Source organism: Sus scrofa, chromosome 6 (assembly GCF_054392235.1).
Source record: "Sus scrofa isolate SSC_HxYL_T2T_F1_AM1 chromosome 6, Sscrofa_HxYL_maternal_Yorkshire_Landrace_v2.0, whole genome shotgun sequence".
Lineage (NCBI taxonomy): Eukaryota > Metazoa > Chordata > Mammalia > Artiodactyla > Suidae > Sus > Sus scrofa.
This window is the reverse complement of record NC_139388.1, coordinates 50,348,278-50,367,357: the sequence shown is the minus strand read 5'-3', so window position 1 is coordinate 50,367,357 and position 19,080 is coordinate 50,348,278. Positions and strand designations below refer to the sequence as shown.

At 42.1% G+C, this 19,080-nt stretch overlaps 1 long non-coding RNA gene across 2 annotated transcripts in view; it reads right to left on the bottom strand.

The window, feature by feature from the left end:
- Nucleotides 1–13,674, bottom strand: part of LOC102165098 (uncharacterized) — a 56,094-nt gene extending 42,420 nt beyond the window's left edge. For both annotated transcript variants that reach the window (XR_014806175.1, XR_001309094.3), the window contains exon 1: nucleotides 13,625–13,674. This is a non-coding gene — a long non-coding RNA (uncharacterized LOC102165098). The remainder of the gene's footprint in view (nucleotides 1–13,624) is intronic.
- Nucleotides 13,675–19,080: the final 5,406 nt, after the last annotated feature.

Below are 19,080 nucleotides of genomic sequence, written 5' to 3'. Positions count from 1 at the left end.
CAATATCAACTCCTTAACCTGCTGAGCTGCTGAGCTACAATGGGAAGTCCTAGATGTACCTTTTTTTTGTTTTGTTTTGTTTGTTTTTAGGGCTGCAGCTTATGGAGGTTCCCAGGCTAGGGGTTGAATGGGACCTTTGGCTGTTGACCTGTGCCACAGCAGTGCAAGATCTGAGCCACATCTGTGACCTACACCCCAACTCACAGCAACACTGGATCCTTAACCCACTGAGTGAGGCCAGGGATTGAACCAGCATCCTCATGGATACTAGTTGGGTTCGTAACCTGCTGAGCCAAAACAGAAACTCCCATACCTTTCTTAATAATGTAACTTATACAACAAAATTCCATGGTAAAATGTAGTTACATAATTAAGAAATTTTAAAGGCAGTCCTTTTAAACATAGATTTAGGATATGGATGCCTGCTACTACTTCTATTTAACATATTATTGGAATTCCTAAACAGTGATCTAAGACAAAATATGTGAGGACTGAAGAAATTTAGATTCATCCACTTAGAAAATCCAACCAAATGATCATGTAAACTATTAGACAACTCTGAGAATTTAGCTGCTTTGCTAGATTCAAGATCCTTTTATTAGAAACAATAAAATTTCTCCACACTTGTTTAATAATTAACACACAAGACCACTATGGGAAAACTTTTAAACTCTTAAAGGGGAAGTTTCGAATAAATGTAGATATTCTAAGTTTTTGGATCAGATGACTTAGCAAAATAAAAATATTAATTTCTCCAAGTTGATACATAAATTCAATTAGATTCTAAATAAAATTCCAGTGGGATTTTTTTTGAGCTATCTTATAATCTTATATTAAAAGCTAAAGTCTAAAATGCAATAAATAGTTAAGTTACCTTTAAAAAAATATCAAGAATTGACTTCCCTTACCAAACCTAAAGTACTACAAACCTAAAATAATGAAAATAACATTGTGATGACATAAGATCAAACAGACTATGTAGTGGAGAATTGAATGTTGCCCAAAAAGAGTCTGGCCTTTTCCCTTGGCTTCTGGGAGGCAATGTAAACCTCTGAGATGTCATTCTTAATGAGAATGTCTTGTTTTCTTGGGGGCCATGGGTCACACTGGATAGTCAGTCTCACAATGTGACTTAGGATGGGGGCTAGCCACACCAGCTAATAATATGATTTACGGTAAGGGTTTGGAGCATGTATTATCAGTCAGCCTCTGGGGCTGGAGACAGAGACTAGCCATGTGCACAACCAGTCATACCTGTGCTGGAGCCTCAACACAAACTCTGAACATGAAGGCTTAAGTGAACTTCCATGGTTGGCAAAACTCTGCATGTATTGTTAGAAGTGATGCTGGGAAAGTTACACAGTCCTGACTATAAAGGGAGAGTGACAACAGAAGTTCTGCATTTGGTACTTTTCTTTGATTCTTCTCTATACACTTATTCCCTTGACTGATTTTAATCTGTTTTCCTTGTAATAAGACATAACTCTGAATATAAAAGGTTTGAGAAAATTCTGTGAGTCCTTCTAGAAAATTATCAAAACTTAAGGTAGTTTTGAGAACCCCTCAGACTTACAATTGGTGTCAGAAATGGTGGCAGTTCTGTGTGGACCTTTCCCTCTAGTTGCTTACTTTCCCAAAAACCAGTGGAACTGAAGAGGGAAATACACACATACACATACTCTTTACCAGTGATGAAATGATAAATTATTAGAAAATTATATTGGGAAACTAGCTTATTACATGAGAAAAATATAAGTGGGTTCCTATTGTAAGTGATACACAAATAGGGAATCGGGTGGGGTAAAAAACCTAGTTGTGAAAGATACTACTAATGAGAGAAAAATCTTATAGAATATTTTTGTGACCTAAGTTGGGGAGACTTTAACACAAGATCCAAGAAAGCACAAAGTATAAGTAAAAAGAATTTTAAAGATGGCTTACACTATGCCAAAATTAATGTTTATTAAGCACAGGACCCCAAAGCTACCAGAAAAAAATGACAGGCTGAGAGAAGATATTTATAACATCTGGCACTAACATGTAACTATCACCTAGACTATCACCTAGAATATGCAACTAAACTATACAAATCAAAAAGAAAAAAGTAGATACCCCAATAAAAAGTGAGAAAAAGATATGAGCTAATTTTGAAGAATAAGAAAACCAAATATTTAACAAGTCAAAGAAACCTTATAGCAAGTAAAATTTTATACATAGCTGAAAATAAGAAAGCTGGATAATGCCAAGTGTTGGCAGTGATGTGGAAAAGGGAGAACTCTTACACACTACTAGCAGGAATATTCAACCATAGTGGAGAGTGGCCTGGCAGGTCTGGTCAAATTAAATATAAATTAGGTATGATACAGCAATCCCAATCCTGGGTATATACCCCAGAGAAAAAGTCACATTTCTGTAAGAGATATGTATAAAAATTTAATCACTGTTTTGTTGGAGGGGTGGAGTTTGTTTGTGAGATCAGAGGCAATCTGGTATCCATCACTCAGGGACTGGCCAAATAAAATCAGGTGGAATTTTATGGAGCAGTACAAACTAAAGAACTGGACATGGTTTTTGATGAGTGAAAAAAGTTTTATAAAAGTCTATTGTGTCATATATTTCTCATGTAAATTAAAAATAAAAGCAATAAAAAATAAAAGCAGCAAAAGACATTTGTGGTTTTTTGGGGTTTTTTGTTTTGTTTTTTACAAAGAGGCACTTAAGGACATAGTGAGTTTGAAGGTATCAGAGGTAGGGATAAGAGGGAATCACATAAAAGTTACATTAAAAAATTATAATAAAAATTACATCTGTGTTTTGGGGTCTTTTTTGGCCATGCCCTGGGCCAGAAGTTCCTGGGCCAGGGATCAAAACCCACGTCACAACAGTGACAACACTGAGCTCTGAACCGCTAGGCCACCATCAGGGAACTCCACATCTGTGTATTTTTTTAATATGCTAAAAACAGCATGTCAAAGAAAGTATTTTTAAATGGAAAAGGTCCCTCTGACAAATGTTTTTAAGAAAACAGAAGGCTTGGGGAGAGCAGAAGAAAGCACCTGACCCAGCTCTGGGTAAGGCATGATGACGTCTTCTCTGAATAAATAAAGACAAATTAAATAAATCCCATGTGAGCTGGGAATACAGTAACAGATATTTTAATTTTAGGTAAAGGAACCTCATGTGTAGTATCATAGAAGTGGCAGAATGAATGAGGATTATGCAGATGACAAGAAAATCACATGGGGTCCAGAGAGATAAGTTTAGGTAATCAGAGGCCAGATGAGGAAGCATCTGGCAAATTATGCAGAACAGATCAGTCATTATCCAGTGGATAAAGGGAAACAATAATAGATTTAAGCTGGAAAGTGACTACTGTAGACAGATTCTGGCACCATGAAGTAGGAATCCTGCTATAACAAATGCAAAAAAAAAAGAAGTGGTAATTTTGGACGATAGAATACTATTCAATGCTAAAAAAATGAGCTATTGTGGAGGAGAATTTTAATGCACAATAGGAAATGAAGGAAGCCAATCTGAAAAAAAGCCATTTTCATATGATTCCAACTGTATGACATTCTGGAAAAGGTGCAACTATGGAGACAGTAAAAAGATCAGTGGTTTCCAGGATGGGGGTTGGGAAAGGGATAAACAGGTGGATCACAGAGGATTTTCAGGGTAGCAAAAATACTCTGATACTGTAATGATGGATACCTGTAATATACAACGCAAAGAGTGAAACCTAATGTAAACTATAGATGTTGGGTGATTATGATGTGTCAAGATAGGTTCATCAATCATAACAAATGCACCACTTTGGTAGGTGATGTTAATGGGGAGGCTATGCTTATGTGGGGCCAAGAGGTATATGGCAAAACTCTAAACCTTCCTCTTAATTTTCCTGTGAACCTAAAACTGCTCTAAAATACAAAATCTTAGAGTTCCTGTCGTGGCTCAGCGGTTAACGAACCCGACTAGCATCCATGAGGACACGTGTTCGATCCCTGGCTTTTGCTCAGCAGGTTGACGATCCAGCATTGCCATGAGCTGTGGTGTAGGTCGCAGATGTGGCTTGGATCCCGCACTGCTGTGGTGTAGGCCGACGGCTATAGCTCCAATTGGACCCCTAGCCTGGGAACCTCCATATGCTGCAGGTGCAGCCCTAAAAAGACAAAAAGACAAAATAAAATAAAACACAAAAACTTAAAAAAAAAAATCTACCTATGCTTTTTCAAAACATTTTTGTTACGAAATTTTCTTTGGCCACACCCATGGCACACGGAAGTTCCTGGGCCAGGGATTGAATCCAAGCTGCAGCTGCAACCTATGCCACAGTGTGGCAACACCAGATCCTTAACACGCTGAGCCACAGCAGGAAATCCTGAAATTCTGAAACGTATACAAAGGAGAGCAATAGACAAGCATATATTCATCACCTATGTTTAATGATGGTTGACAGAGTGTCATATTTGATTTATATATATTTTGCTAACTAGCTTAAATTAGATGTTAAATTAGACATTTCAGCTCTAAATGGTTCAGATTACATCTCTAAAGAATGGAACCTAATAAAATGGCACCACAGCTAACAAAATTAACAAGTCCTTAGCATCACTTAACATCATCTAATAACTAGTCTATATTCAATTGTAACTAACTGATCGTTGAATAATTAAATGTGATTTAGGGTTGTACAAAGTTTTATGATATGCATAAAATGTAAATTATTCAGCAGTGCATTCAAGGGCACTCCTTTTTTTTTTTTATGGCCGTGCCCATGGCATAAAGAACTTCCCAGGCCACGGATTAAACTCACACCACAGCAATAACAATGCCAGATCCTTAGCCTCCGGAGCCACCAGGGAATTCCTATAGGGTACTGATTTAGGGCAAGATTAATGCAAACACACTTGCCAGTTTTTATAGTCCTAGGATTCTAGTTCAGAGGTTCCTGACACTTTGGGAGTTGTTACAGACTTAATGTTTGTGTCTTTCCAAAATTCCTATCTTGAAATCTAATCCCGAATATGATGGTATCTGGAGGTGGAGTCTTTGGAGATAATTAGGTCATGAGGATAGAAACCTCATAAATAGGAATAAAGGCAATGAAGGGACCACAGCACTCTCTTTGGGTCATGTGAGGTTAAAAGAAGTTGCTAGTCTGCAATCTGGTAGAGGATTCTCACCAGAACTCAATCATGCTAGCCAGCACCCTGATTTGACCTCCAATCTCCAAAACTATGAGAAATGTTTAAGCCACTGGGTTGATGGTATTTTATTATACCAGCCTGAACTAAGACAGGCTTATTTCTTTGGGAATTTAAGTCAATTTTTTAAATCTAATCCCTAGAAAAATATACCTAAGATCCAATATGCAACTCCATACATACAACTTATGAGAATTCAAGGACATCTTGGGAACCTTTCCAAGGAGTCCCCAAACTTCAGGTCAAGGAGATTAGTTCCTTATCTGTGACTATTAAATATCTACTGGGCCACGCTACAGCATAATGATGGAGAGCTGGTAAGGCTGACTCAGCGTTGCACATCACCCAAACTCTGTCAACTTTAAGCTGGACCCTTCAGAAATAACAATGAACCCCATGCTTCCTCTCCTTCATTCCTGCCTGAACCCCTACAGGGTTGAACCACATCTCTGTGTTAAAAGCCTCAATCACAAACCATCTTTCAAACTCTTCCTAAAGCAGGTCTCTCTCAGGTATCTCCTCTTTGGCCTTAAAAACTACTATTTATGAGGTAGATAATGTTACTATATTTCATCAAACTGAAGATACCACTGGTTAACAAAAAGGCATCCCAACTTCAGAAATGCAAAGAGAATATGTCATTCTTAGAGCCTTACAGATTCAACTCTTGGTAAAGAGCTCTGCACTGACCACCTTCCAAAACGACCTGTTCAAATCCTGGGACACCCCTCCCCGACTCCCCAGTTTCCCCCACTCTTGAAATGAAATGGTTCACTTCAGATTTAGAAGAGTGCTTCTAAGGGCCTTGCTTTGTTCCTGTCCTGTCTTTCTGGCTGGCCAGTCCCAGTGCATCATGGGCTAGTGAATATTCCACATGGCAACACAGGTTACAAGGCTTTTCAATTCTCTCCAAGATATGTAGTCCACACTATCAGGGCTGTGCGGAACACAAAGCTCCCTGGAGGTAGGGACTTTGTTTCATGAATAAATACACGAAAAGAGGGTGGGGAGAGTAGGGGTGGTAAGAGTAGGAATTCGGTAATCTGAGAATGTATCTTTAGCGCTCTCACTCCCTGGAAATGTAAGGAATTGAGGATCAACTGCTCAGAGAAACCTAACAGGATTGCAAACTTTACACAAAATGTTGAGTGTAAGTCATGATAAATGAGATGGTGTTTGAATAAAGAGGGAAAATCACAATTCATCTGGGCCATGTTATAAGCCACTTAAGGCTTAAGTGTTACAAATTTCTCCATTCAGGCTCTTCTGATGGGGAGTAGAGTCCTGTAAGTTTGGAGCAAGAAGGAGACAGAAGGCTTGCAGGACTGTCTTACAGCTTCCAAATGCACAATTTGAAACTCACTCTTGCTTCCTTCCCTGGCCCCTGATAATACATGAAGGTTCTTCAGGCCCTAAAAACTCCTAAAGCTGGAGTTGAGTCCCTCAGACACCAGGCTGCAGCCTGAATCCTTGAAAAAAATGGCTGTATTTTGCCAGAGAAAATGCATTAGGCTCAAGAGGATGTAATTCACAACCTTCTCTCTTGAACAGGGCGCATACACACCAGAGATGTTCAAGCAATGTGTTTAAATCACCCTAATAGCAATGATGATATCATTAATATTGGAACTAGGTAAGAACTTGTATATATTCCCTCATTTGAGTCTCAAAAAAGGGAAAAAAAAAAAAACCCATAAAACAAAAGTGCAACATTAAGTATCTTCCCCCATTTTACAGATGATGGAAACCAGGTTAAGGTAACATATCCAAAATGACAGAGCTTGTAGGTAAAAGACCCCAGAATAGAATACAGGCTTCTCTGACTCCAAAACTAGGCCCCTGTAGGTAAGACAGTGCAGCCTTGAGGAGCATGAACTCCAGCTGTCTTCTATGGTTATATGAACCTGAGACAGGCTAGGACCTGGGACCCTTTCCTGCAGTGCTTGCACCTCGACAAACATCTCCTCCAGCAGCATAATACAAAGAAACCATAAGGGACTAAAAATAACTGCTTACAGTTGGGACAAATTATGCACAATGAGATACAAAAAGACCAAAAACCCTACTGCTATTCTGTGGAGTCAGGAGCAAAAGCAAGGTACTGCACAGACAGCACCACCAAGTGGGTGGGCTGACCATCTAAGCCACCCCTACCCTCACCCCATATAAAGAACCAGCTCACCTCCTCTCAGGGAGCGAAAAAGGGAACTTGTTATATGTTTTCTCTCTGTTGTGCTGCAGCACAAGTCCCATGAAGCCTTCTATGAATTTCTCATCTGGCCTCTTTTCAATTTCCTAATGCTATTGATTAAAGAGTCAAAGAACTCTGGTCAGTAACCGAACCACATTTGTAAAATCACATTTAAAGACCAAGTCTGCAACTCAGGTGAATCTCTGTGCTAGGAACCTTCAAACCAAAACTCCAATTCCTGTCTTCTCTCCAACAAGAGGTCATTTTCCCGGGGATTTTCTAAGGCTATTGGGGGAAAGGAGAAAGAAGCAGGAGGGATTCACAGCTGTAGACATCAGGGAGCCTAGAAAATGACAGCCCTGAACAGTCATTATCATGCTCCATAAATAGGTACTGATACCAAAAGGGAACAGGACTGGCTTATACATGATTTAATTTGAACACCTTAAACATCTAGAGAAGGAAGAATGCACAAAGCCCAAAATTAGTAGGAGGAGAGGAATCACAAAGATTAGAGCAGAAATTAATAACACAGAGACAAAGAAAATAATAGAGAAAATCAATGAAACCAAAAGTTGGTTCTTTGAAAAGATCAACAAAATTGATAAACATTTAGCCGGATTCAAAAAAAAAAAAAAAAGGAGGGGGTTCAAATAAATAAAATTAGAAATAAAAAAGGAGGTTACAACTGACACCACAGAAATACAAAGGATTATAAGCAATTACTATGTATTCCGATAGAATGGACAAGTGTTAAGAAATGGACAGATTCTTACAAAGATACAAACTACGGAGACTGAACCAGGGAGAAACAGAACATATGAGGAGACCAATCACAAGCACTGGAATTGAAAATGTGATTTAAAAATTTCCAACAAAAAAAAGTCCAGGATCCGATGGCTACACAGGTGAATTCTACCAAAAATTTAGAGAAGAGTTAACATCTGTCCTTCTGAAACTCTTTTTTTTTTTTTTTTTTTTTTTGCTTTTTAGGGCCACACCTGTAGCAGCATATAGAGGTTCCCAGACTAGGGGTCAAATATTGGAGCTACAGCTGCTGGCCTATGCCACAGCAACTTGGGATCCCAGCCATATCTGTGATCCTGAACAGCCCTGAACAGTCATTATCATGCTCCATAAATAGGCAATAGGCAAGGCAACAGCGGATCCCCGACCCACTGGGTGAGGCCAGGGATTGAACCACATCCTCATGGATACTAGTCAGGTTTGTTTCCACTGCACCACGATAGGAACTCCTCCTTCTGAAACTCTTCTTCCAAAAAGATTTCAGAGGAAGGAAAACTCCCAGCTCATCCAGATACCAAAACCAAACACACCACAAAAAAAAAAGAAAATTATAGGCCAGTATCACTGATGAACAGAGATGCAAAAATTCTCAACAAAATATTAGCAAACCACATCTAAATATATATTAAAAAGATCATACACCATGATCAAGCAGGATTTATCCAGGGATGCAAGGATTCTTCAATATCTGCAAATCTATCAGTGTGATACACCACATCAAGAAACTGAAAAATAAAAACCATTTGATCATCTCAACAGATGCAGAAAAAGCTTTTCACTAAATTCAATATCCATTCCTGAGAAAAACTTTCCAGAGAGTGGGCATAGAGGGGAACTACCTCAATATAATAACAGCTGTTTATGACAAACCCAGAGCTAACATCACTTATAATGGTGAAAAACTGAAAGCATTTCCTCTAAGATCAGGAATAAGACAAGGATGTCCACTTTCACACTATTACTCAACATAGTTTTGGAAGTCCTAGTCCTGGCAATCAGAGAAGAAAAATAAATAAAAGGAAGCCAAAAAGGAAAAGGAGTAAAACTATCAATGTTTACAGATAGTTTTTCTAGATATATATAGATTTTCTAGAAAGTCCTAAAGACACTACCAAGAAACTGTTAGAGATCATCAGTGAATTTGGTAAAGTTGCAGGATAAAAAATTAATACTGAATGTCAACTGCAGAAATCAACTACATTTCTGTATACTAACAATAAAAGATCAGAAAGAGAAATTGGGGAAATCATCCCAGTTACATAAAAAAGAATAAAATACCTAGAAATAGACCTACCTGAAGAGACAAAAGACCTGTACTCTGAAAATTATAAGATACTGATGAAAGAAATCAAAGGTGATATGAATAGATGGAAAGATATACCATGCTCTTGGATTGGAAGAATCAGCATGGAAAGACAGTCTCTTCAATAAGTGGTGCTAGGAAAACTGGACAGCTGCATGTAAAAGAATGAAATAAGAACATTCTCTAACAGCATACACAAAAATAAACTCAAATGGATTAAAGACCTAAATCTAAGGCCAGATACTATAAAACTCCTAGAGGAAAACATATGTAGAACACTCTTTGACATAAATCACAGCAAGCATCTTGTTTGATCCACCTCCTAGAATAATGACAATAAAGACAAAATAAACCAATGGGACCAAATTAAACTCAAAAGCTTTTGCACAGCAAAGGAAACCTGCTGAGACCAGCTCAGTGAGTAGGGGCAAAGGATGGGTGCTGCAAAGCTTAAGAAATGTTAAACAGAAACAAAGAAAGACACATATACAGAGTAAAGTTTAAAGATGGGACCGACGGACTCAAGACCTCATGGGTCAAGAGCCCAGAATGCCGATGCCTCAACGTCTTTATTGTGCTCTCAGGAAGGCAAACAATGTGAGAAAATAGAAACCTCAAGGCCCTCTGCCTCCTCAGTTGAATTTTAACTCTGACCTTTACTCTAAAGGGCATCGATAAGGCTGGCATCAGCTATCTATGAATAACATCTTGAGGAACAGTGTTTGCTTGAGCAGTTTTCTGACTTGAACTGACCCGGTTTTCCAAAGTCAACACCTTGTTCTTTCAGTTAATGCATGACCTGCTGAGCCAGTTCCCTCTAGCCCCTTACTTATAGTTTCCTTAGGGTTTAGAAAATACATCAGGAAGATTTCTCCCCACAAAAAAACAAAAAGACAACCCATGGAATGGGAGAAATCTTTGCAAATGATGCAATCAACAAAGGTTTTAATCTCCAAAATACACAAACAACTCATACAAGTCAACAACAACAAAAAAACACAATCAAAAAATGGGCAGAAGACCTAAACAGACATTTCTCCAAAGAAGACATACAGCAGGCACAAGAAAAAATGTTCAACATCACTAATAATTAGAGAAATGCAAATAAAAGCTACAATGAGATACCACCTCACACCAGTTAGAGTGGCCATTATTAACAAATCAACAAGCAACAAATGCTGGAGAGGATGTGAAGGAAAAGGACCCCTTCCTCACTGTTGGTGGGAATGAAAATTGGTGCAACCTCTATGGAAAACAATATGGAGGTACCTCAAAAAACTAAATACAAAAATACCATATGATCCAGCAATCCTATTCCTGGGCATATATTCGAACAAAATTTTCATTGAAAAAGATACATGTACCCCTATGTTCACTGCAGTGTTATTCACAATAGCCCAAGACATGGAAATAACCTAAATGTCCACTGACAGATGAATGGATTAAAAAGATGTGGTACATATATACAATTGACTACTACTCAGCCATAAAAAAGATAAATTAACATCATTTGCAGCAGCATGGATGGAACTAGAGATTCTCATACTAAGTGAAGTAAGTTAGAAAGAGAAAGACAAACACCATATATATGTGGAGTCTAAAATACAACATAGGAGTTCCCGTCGTGGCACAGTGGTTAACGAATCCGACTAGGAACCATGACGTTGCGGGTTCGGTCCCTGCCCTTGCTCAGTGGGTTGATGATCCGGCGTTGCTGTGAGCTGTGGTGTAGGTTGCAGACGCGGCTCGGATCCTGCATTGCTGTGGCTCTGGCATGGGCCGGTGGCTGCAGCTCCGATTCAACCCCTAGCCTGGGAACCTCCATATGCCGTGGGAGCGGCCCAAGAAATGGCAAAAAGACCAAAAAAAAAATTTTTTTAATAAAATAAAATACGACATAAATGACCTATCTACAAAACAGAAACAGATCATGGACATGGAGGACTAACTTGTGTTTGCTAGGGGGGTAGGGGGAGAGAGGGGGATGAACACAGTTTGGGGTTAGTAGATGCAGACTGTTACATTTAGAACAGATGGGTGGTGGGGTCCTGCTATACAGGTACAAGGAACTGTGTCCAGCCTCTTGGGTTAGAACACAAAGGAAAATGAAAAAAAAAAAAAAAGTGTGTGCATGGGTGTCTTGGTCACTTGGCTGTACAGCAGAAATCAAAGGAACATTGTAAAAAAATTATTTTTTAATTTTGAACTTTGGACTAACCAAAACAGCCTGTTTGTGGCCTATTAAATATATATTGCGCATCTGCTTTAGCTGTTAGGGAAAAAAATACATTCAGAGAATAGTACAAAGATGCATTCTGATTATTATCCTCATTGTAACAGTTTCAAATATTTGTCAGATACTATGACAAAACAATCATAGTACCTGACATAAGAGAGAGGTAATGCTTTCATAATACAAACTATAGATGCTAAACCTGGAACTCAAGATTATTTCCAACTCTGTGTCCACTCCCCAAATTAGGCAGGACCATGTCCCATTTCAGTAGGAAGTAGCCAGAGGGGTTATTGCCCCATTCCTTGAAAGAGTTGGGAAAAACTAAAACAGAAATGGAAACAAAACCGACATCCTCTGTCAAGTTTATGAGTAACCTCTGTATCCAAACCGTTATTCCCATACCTGTTCTGCACCTGTTCCTCCTCAAGACTAAGTATCAAAGAAAAGGAGGATTGAAGCAGAGCAGGGTCCTATGGTCCTTCTCCCGCCTTTTGCAGAAAAACTTTAGACAAAGAATAAGTTTAACCAGAAAAGTGAGAAAATACAGAAGCAAAGGAAGCAGTCAAGGAGTTACTGCCGTAGCACAGTGGGTTAAGAATCCCAACTGCAGCGGCTTGGGTTGCTGGGGAGGTATGGGTTCAATCCCTGGTCAGGCACTGTGTGTTAGAGCATCCTGTGCTGCCGCAGTTTGCAGCATATGTTGCAGCTGCAGCTCTGATTCAATCCCTAGCCTAAGGATTTCCATATGCCATGGGCACGGCTACTTAAAAAAAAGGAAAGCAGTCGAACAGGACAAAATAGTAACAGTTCTGTCACTAAAACAAAGTCAAGGACTTTTAGATCTTCCTCGAGGCCTGCAGATATCCTTCCAGCTGTTTTGTGGAGACTGAAACTCCCACCAGGTGGAAGATGTTACCTAAACGATGACCAGGCTGTAGCCATGACATAAGCTGCCGCCACAATTCTGAGAACTGGCCTCAAAGAAATGGGAAACAATCCACCCTGGAACTAAACACTAACTGTACTCAAAACAATCAAGCTAACACTGATCAGACCACCGCATGACCAATTTTCAAGCTGACTATGCTGTTCTGCAAATAGCCTTCTCCTTCCACCCTATATACGTCTCCAAAACGCCCCCTCTAAAAGCCCTTTGCGGAGGATTTCACTTTCCTTCCCACCCCTGCCTCCCTCGGGTATAAAGTAAACTTTCCTTTCCACCAACCTTGCTGTCCATTGGTTTCCAAGCAGTAAGCAGCCAGACCCTACCTTCCACAAGAAAATCTCATCTTGAGCCCACTTTTAGGAGAGACGCTACAAGGAAGAGAAATGTAGGGAGGAAGGCTCCAGCCTTCCCTTCAAGGAAGCCATATGTTCAGACACTCACCCGATCCCGTTCTGGCAGTGGCAGCCGCTTTTTCAAGCAGAGAGAAAGAAAATGTTCAGGAACTTCAGGATCACCAGGGAATTAATCACTAGGTTATTAAGGGTGGTCCCAGTAACTGTCACACAAAGCTGTCATACGCTCACAATGGCACAGCCACAGAGGGTCACACACTCTCACAACCTGGTGATGGCTTCGGTCATACAGGCCGCAACAATGTCGCCTTAATTACAGATAACGTGGTAACGCACTACACCAGGTCACACGGAGACCCCCACAAACAAGCTATTAGGGCTTCACACACGCTATTAGGAAACTAACACACACTCGAAGGAGCAGCCCAGAGGGCACACCGAAGAACGCAAGCCAACAAACCGGACAGACGCGGGCACACTCCCGCGCAAAGACCGACAGACCGCCCCTCGGCCCACTCAGGCCGCCCCTCTGGGGCGTCGCGCAGCAACACCTAGTGCCCCCGGAATCCGACAGAAGCACTTACCTGCCTCACCCGAGACAACCGTGGCACCAACGCTGCGACGTCACAAAACCGACTCGGGCGCAGTGGCCCCTGGGAAATGTAGTTGCGGGAGGGGAACGGTTGGAATCGCTCGAGCGCGAAGGCCTCTGGGGCTCGTAGTTTAGGAAGGAGACGCCAATGCCCAGAGTGCTGTCACCTTCGCAAGGGGAGATCCTGGAAACGCCCCAGAGCCAAACCCAGCCCCGTACCCTGATCTGCGCGACGAGCTGGGGCTGGGGTTCCAAGTGGTGCTCTTGCACAGAGAAGGGGCGTTAGGGGAAGGGGTGGGACGGAGGGCACTGAAATCAGAGGTGGAAAGGAATAAGCTTGGAACTGGGGAGCAGGGGAAGTGGTGGAGAGGAGAGGAGGGGCGACAGGAAGGATTCAAGCCCCAGAGGTGGGAGGATCTTCCTAGGAGAGGAGCGCTCTGGAGATGGTAGTCCAGGGAGCCAGCAAGCTAAGAGTTCACCTTACTTTTGGCAGCTCATTGCCTTCGTTATAGCTGGCCTCAGAGGCTGGTAGATAAACTTTGGGACACTCGTTTGTCCTGGTGTCGCTGTTTGTCTCAGGTCAGGCATAGCAGGAGAAAAAGACTTGTGAGGGCTGCAGAAACAGAGTCTGTCGTCTTGAGTGAGGCGGCTGTCTCCCAAATAGGAAGGAAACAGTTGAAGCACTATGGCAGAGGGCGACCCATGATGCAGGTACAGTCTTTCATGGGTGCTGGAATCCTGAAGGGTTGGTAGAGGGGGAATCCTGGGGGCTTCAAACACCAGGGCCTGCCAAAATTCACGCCAGGTGCTGCCCAAGGCAAGGCAATGGTTTCCTCTGGCTAACACTAATTATATGCTCAATTTTTCTGTAAGAATCAGAGGCATTCCCATATCTTGGGTCCAGAATAAGCTAAATATCTGGATGGATATGAGGGAAAGGATTTTCCCCTTGATGACAGTGAGGAGGGGGCTAGCAAAAGGGACCAAGAAAAAATGGTGCAGATCATGGTGCTTCCCAATCTTTATCACAGCAGGAACAGAAAATGGTAATATTTGAGTGGCACACTAGAATTGTATAAGTTAGCCTGTAGATTAATCTGCTACAATAAAAACCTCCAAATGCTGTGGCCTAAATATGGTGCTTTACATCATTAGTCATTAGTGAAGGGCAAATCAAAACCACATAAGGCACCACTTCACATCCACTAGGATAACTATAATTTATAAAAGAAATAAGTGTTAGTGAGAACATGGAGAAATTTGAAAATTTGTACACTGCTGGTGATAATGTAAAATGTTTCAGCTACTGTAGACCACTGTTTGGCAGGCCCTCAAAATGTTAAGCAAAGAATTACCATGTGACTCAACAATTCCACTCCTAGTTCTACGCCTAGAGAACTGAAAACAAGTACAAGTACAGACATGTTCACAGCAGCACTATTCACCAAAAGGTGTAAATATCCCAAACATCCATCAACAAATGAACAGATAAACAAATTGTGGTGTATACATACAGTGGAATATAATTCAACCATAAAAAGAACTGAAGTACAAATAATGCTTACATGGATAAACCCACAAAACATTATGCTAAAGAAGTCAGATACAAAAGGTCACATATTGTATGATTCCATTTATGTGAAATATCCAAAGCAGATAAATCCATAGAGATAGAATGCTGATTAGTGGTTGCCAGGGGCTGAGGGGAGAATGTGGAGAAACTGCTTAATGGGTAAGGGGTTTTATTTTAGAATGATGAAAATATTTGGGAATTAGAGGTGGCAGATGCACAACATTGTGAATGTATCAAATACTATGAAATTGTTCAACTAAATATGGCCAATTGCACATTATGTGAATTTCACTTCAATAAGTTTATGTATTTATTTACTCACTTACTTGCTGCACCTGCAGCATATGGAAGTTCCCAGGCTAGGAGTCAAATAGGAGCTACAGCTGCTGGCCTATACCACAGCCACAGCAATGCCAGATCTGAGTCAAGTCCGTGATCTACACCATAGCTCATGGCAATGCTGGACCCCTGACCCGCTGAGTGAGGCCAGGGATTGAACCCACATGCTCATGGATACTAGCTGGATTCATTTCCACTGCACCATAATGGGAACGCCTTCGCTTCAATAAATTTTTAAATGTGAATGGCCTAAACACCCCAATTAAACAGCAGAGATTTTCAGATCAAATTTTAAAAACAATACCCAAATGCATGTTCTTCATGAGAAACCCATTTTATTTTGTAATTTTATTTTTTTAGCCACGCCTACAACATGTGGAAGTTCCCAGGTAAGGAATTGAGCCTGTGCCACAGGAGTGACAACAGCAAATCCTTAACCACGAGGCCACCAGGGAACTCAGAGATATCCATTTTAAATAGAGAGCCACAAATAAGTTAAAAAGTAAAATAATGGGAAAAGATATATTATCCTAAGCCTAATGAAAAGAAAGCTAGAGTGGGGTATATTAATATCAGATGAAGTAGATTTGGGAGCCAAGAATATTACCAGGGACTAAGAAAGTCATTTTGTAACGACATGGGGATAAATTAGTTAAGAGTACATAACAATCCCAAATGTTTATGCGTTTAATACAAGAGCTTAAAAATACATAAAGCAAAAACTGATAGAAATGAAAAAAAAGAGAAATTCACAATGATAGCCAAAGATGGCAAATAACTGATGAGATAGTAGACTTAATGCAAAAGAATAGAAAATACCCAACTATGTCTGATAATTTAGGAATATGCTTAAAGTGATACTTCAATAAATGGGAAGATATGGATTATCTGTAAAGAGTGCTGAGAAATGGTGTAGCTACGTGGGGTAAAAATTCGATTCTTGAGAGAGGACAAGATGGCGGAGGAGTAGGGGGACACGCTCGCCCTCTCCCACAAACACAACAAAAAAAGCACATCTACAGAATAAATGACTCGCACAGAACAGCAACCAATCGCTGGCAGAGGACCCTAAACTCCAATAACGGCAAGAAGTTCGTGACATTTTTGGGCAGAACGGGAGAAAAGAGGAGAGTGAGAGAAGGTGAATCCAAGCGGGACGGGCGCTCCCGAAGGGGAACTGCGAAGGAGAAAGGGATCCCGCACCCTGGAAAGTCACCTACCGGGGGAAAGATCAAACGAACCGGAGGAATCTCCAGATGCAGAGAAGAGTGTAGCAGTAAATTAGAGTACGGAAAAGCCGATCAAGAACCCAACGGACCATCTGAACTACGGGCACAGTCACCAAAAATTGAGACGCCTGGGTGGGGGCTGGGCACCGAATCCTCAGCTCCAGAGGTTAGTCCCCAGGAAAAGGCCGGGGGACGCCTGGGTGGGGGCTGGGCACCGAGACCTTGGCTCCAGGGATTAGTCCCCCGGCTAGGGGGGCAGGGCAGAGCAGAAACTGCTTAGGAGGTCTAGAAACCATTTGATGGGGCAGAGACTGCCTGGGAGACTAGAAAACAAAGCTGTCACAGAGGAAGGGAGCAATACTCTAGGAGCGGGGAAGTGGAAAGCCGCATCAGAGGGAACCTGGGAGAAGAGCCTGGTCTGCGCCCGTGCTGGGGAGGGGAGAGAAGAAGGGGTGGGTCCCCATCCATACCCCCCATGCCACAGCAAGCTTACAGGCCCGCTAGCTAGCTGAAAGCTGTGCTTCCCAGTGCATCCCCTCCCCCCACCCCCGCCATGCCCTACGCTCTCACGGACCTGGGGCTGCCTGCCATCCAGGAGGGCTGGCCTCAACAATTGCCTGAAGCCTACCACCGCAGGGGCTGTCCCTGCACAGGCCTGCTTGCCCTTTGGAGGGGCTACACTTCCCCAGAGCAGCACCAAACACCACCAGCCCCCGAGAAAAGGCCTACAGCCCAGAAAAGCTAGAACAAGCTTAGCCAGGCTGTGAACAGATCGGCCTAATTCTCGGACGGTTTTTCTGAGTCGGGTTGCCCCGGGGAGGAGCCTCTTGGGTTTTCAACGGCCCTGCTACCCGGCCAAGCCCCCAGGGGATGCTCTAGTGGACTAGCTGCATAGGACTGCCAGCTCCAGGCAGGACCCCCTGCAGCCCAGAAAAGCTGCAACAAGCCTGGCCGAGTCGGGAAAAGGTCTCAGACGGTTTTTCTGAGTTGGGCTGCCCTGGGGAGAAGCCTCTTGGGTCTCCAACGGCCCTGCTACCCGCCCAAGCTCCCAGGGGGTGGCCCACTCCCGTGAAATAACTGCTCAGCACCACCAGCCCCCTGGAAGAGCCCCTGCAGCCCAGAAAAGCTGCAACAAGCTCGGCCAGACTGTGAAAAGATCCGCCTACATTCTCAGGCTGTCCTTCTAAGTTGGGCTGCCCTAGGGAAGAGCCTCTTAGGTTCTCAGTGACCCAGATAGCTGCTCCAGCCCCCAGGGGGTGATGCACCCCTGAAGAGCAGCTGCCCAGCACCGCCAACCCCCTGCAAGAACCCCACAGCCTAAAAACACCAGAGCAAGCTCTGCATGACCAAGTGAAATCTGCTACCATCGTGGTGTGAACCTCCCAGTACTGTCTGCCCTCAGGAAGTCCTCCTTTGCTTCAAAGAAACACTGTTAGCCCCATCAACACTCCAGAAAAGCCACACTGCCTCAAAAAAGATTGACCAACAACGCCAGCCCTCAGGAAATATTCCACGGCAGTGACAAGGCAAACACTGCCCGATAACGGAGAGTACAACTCCCTCAGGAGAAAGAAAACAACAAGCAAGATGAAGAAGCTGAGAAACCACCCCCAGTCAAACCAACAGGAGGACTCACCTAAAACAGTCAACAATGAAACAGATCTCGGCAGTCAGACAGACTTGGAGTTCAAAAGAGAAATAGTGAAAATACTGAAGGAATTAAGAGAAGATATGAACAGTAATGCAGATACCCTCAGAAAGGAACTAGAAAATATAAGGAGGAGCCAAGAAAAACTAGAACATTCATTTGCAGAGATGCAAACCGAACTAGGGGCAGTAAAAACCAGAATGAATAATGCAGAAGAACGAATCAGTGATATGGAAGATAGAATAATGGAAATCACTCAATCTGGTCAACAGACAGAAAACCGAATCAAAAAACTGGAAAGCAATATAAGAGACCTATGGGATAATACAAAGCGGGCCAATCTACGCATAATAGGAATTCCAGAAGGAGTAGAAAAAGATAAGGGAATGGAAAATATATTTGAAGAAATTATCGATGGAAACTTCCCAAATCTAAAGGATACTGGATTCAAGATACAAGAAGCACAGAGGGCCCCAAACAAACTGAACCCAAACAGACCCACACCAAGACACATCATAATAAAAATGGCAAAAGTTAGTGATAAAGAGAGGATCCTAAAGGCAGCAAGAGAAAAACAGAATGTTACCTACAAGGGAACCCCCATAAGAATATCAGCTGATTTCTCTACAGAAACACTACAGGCCAGGAGGGAATGGCAA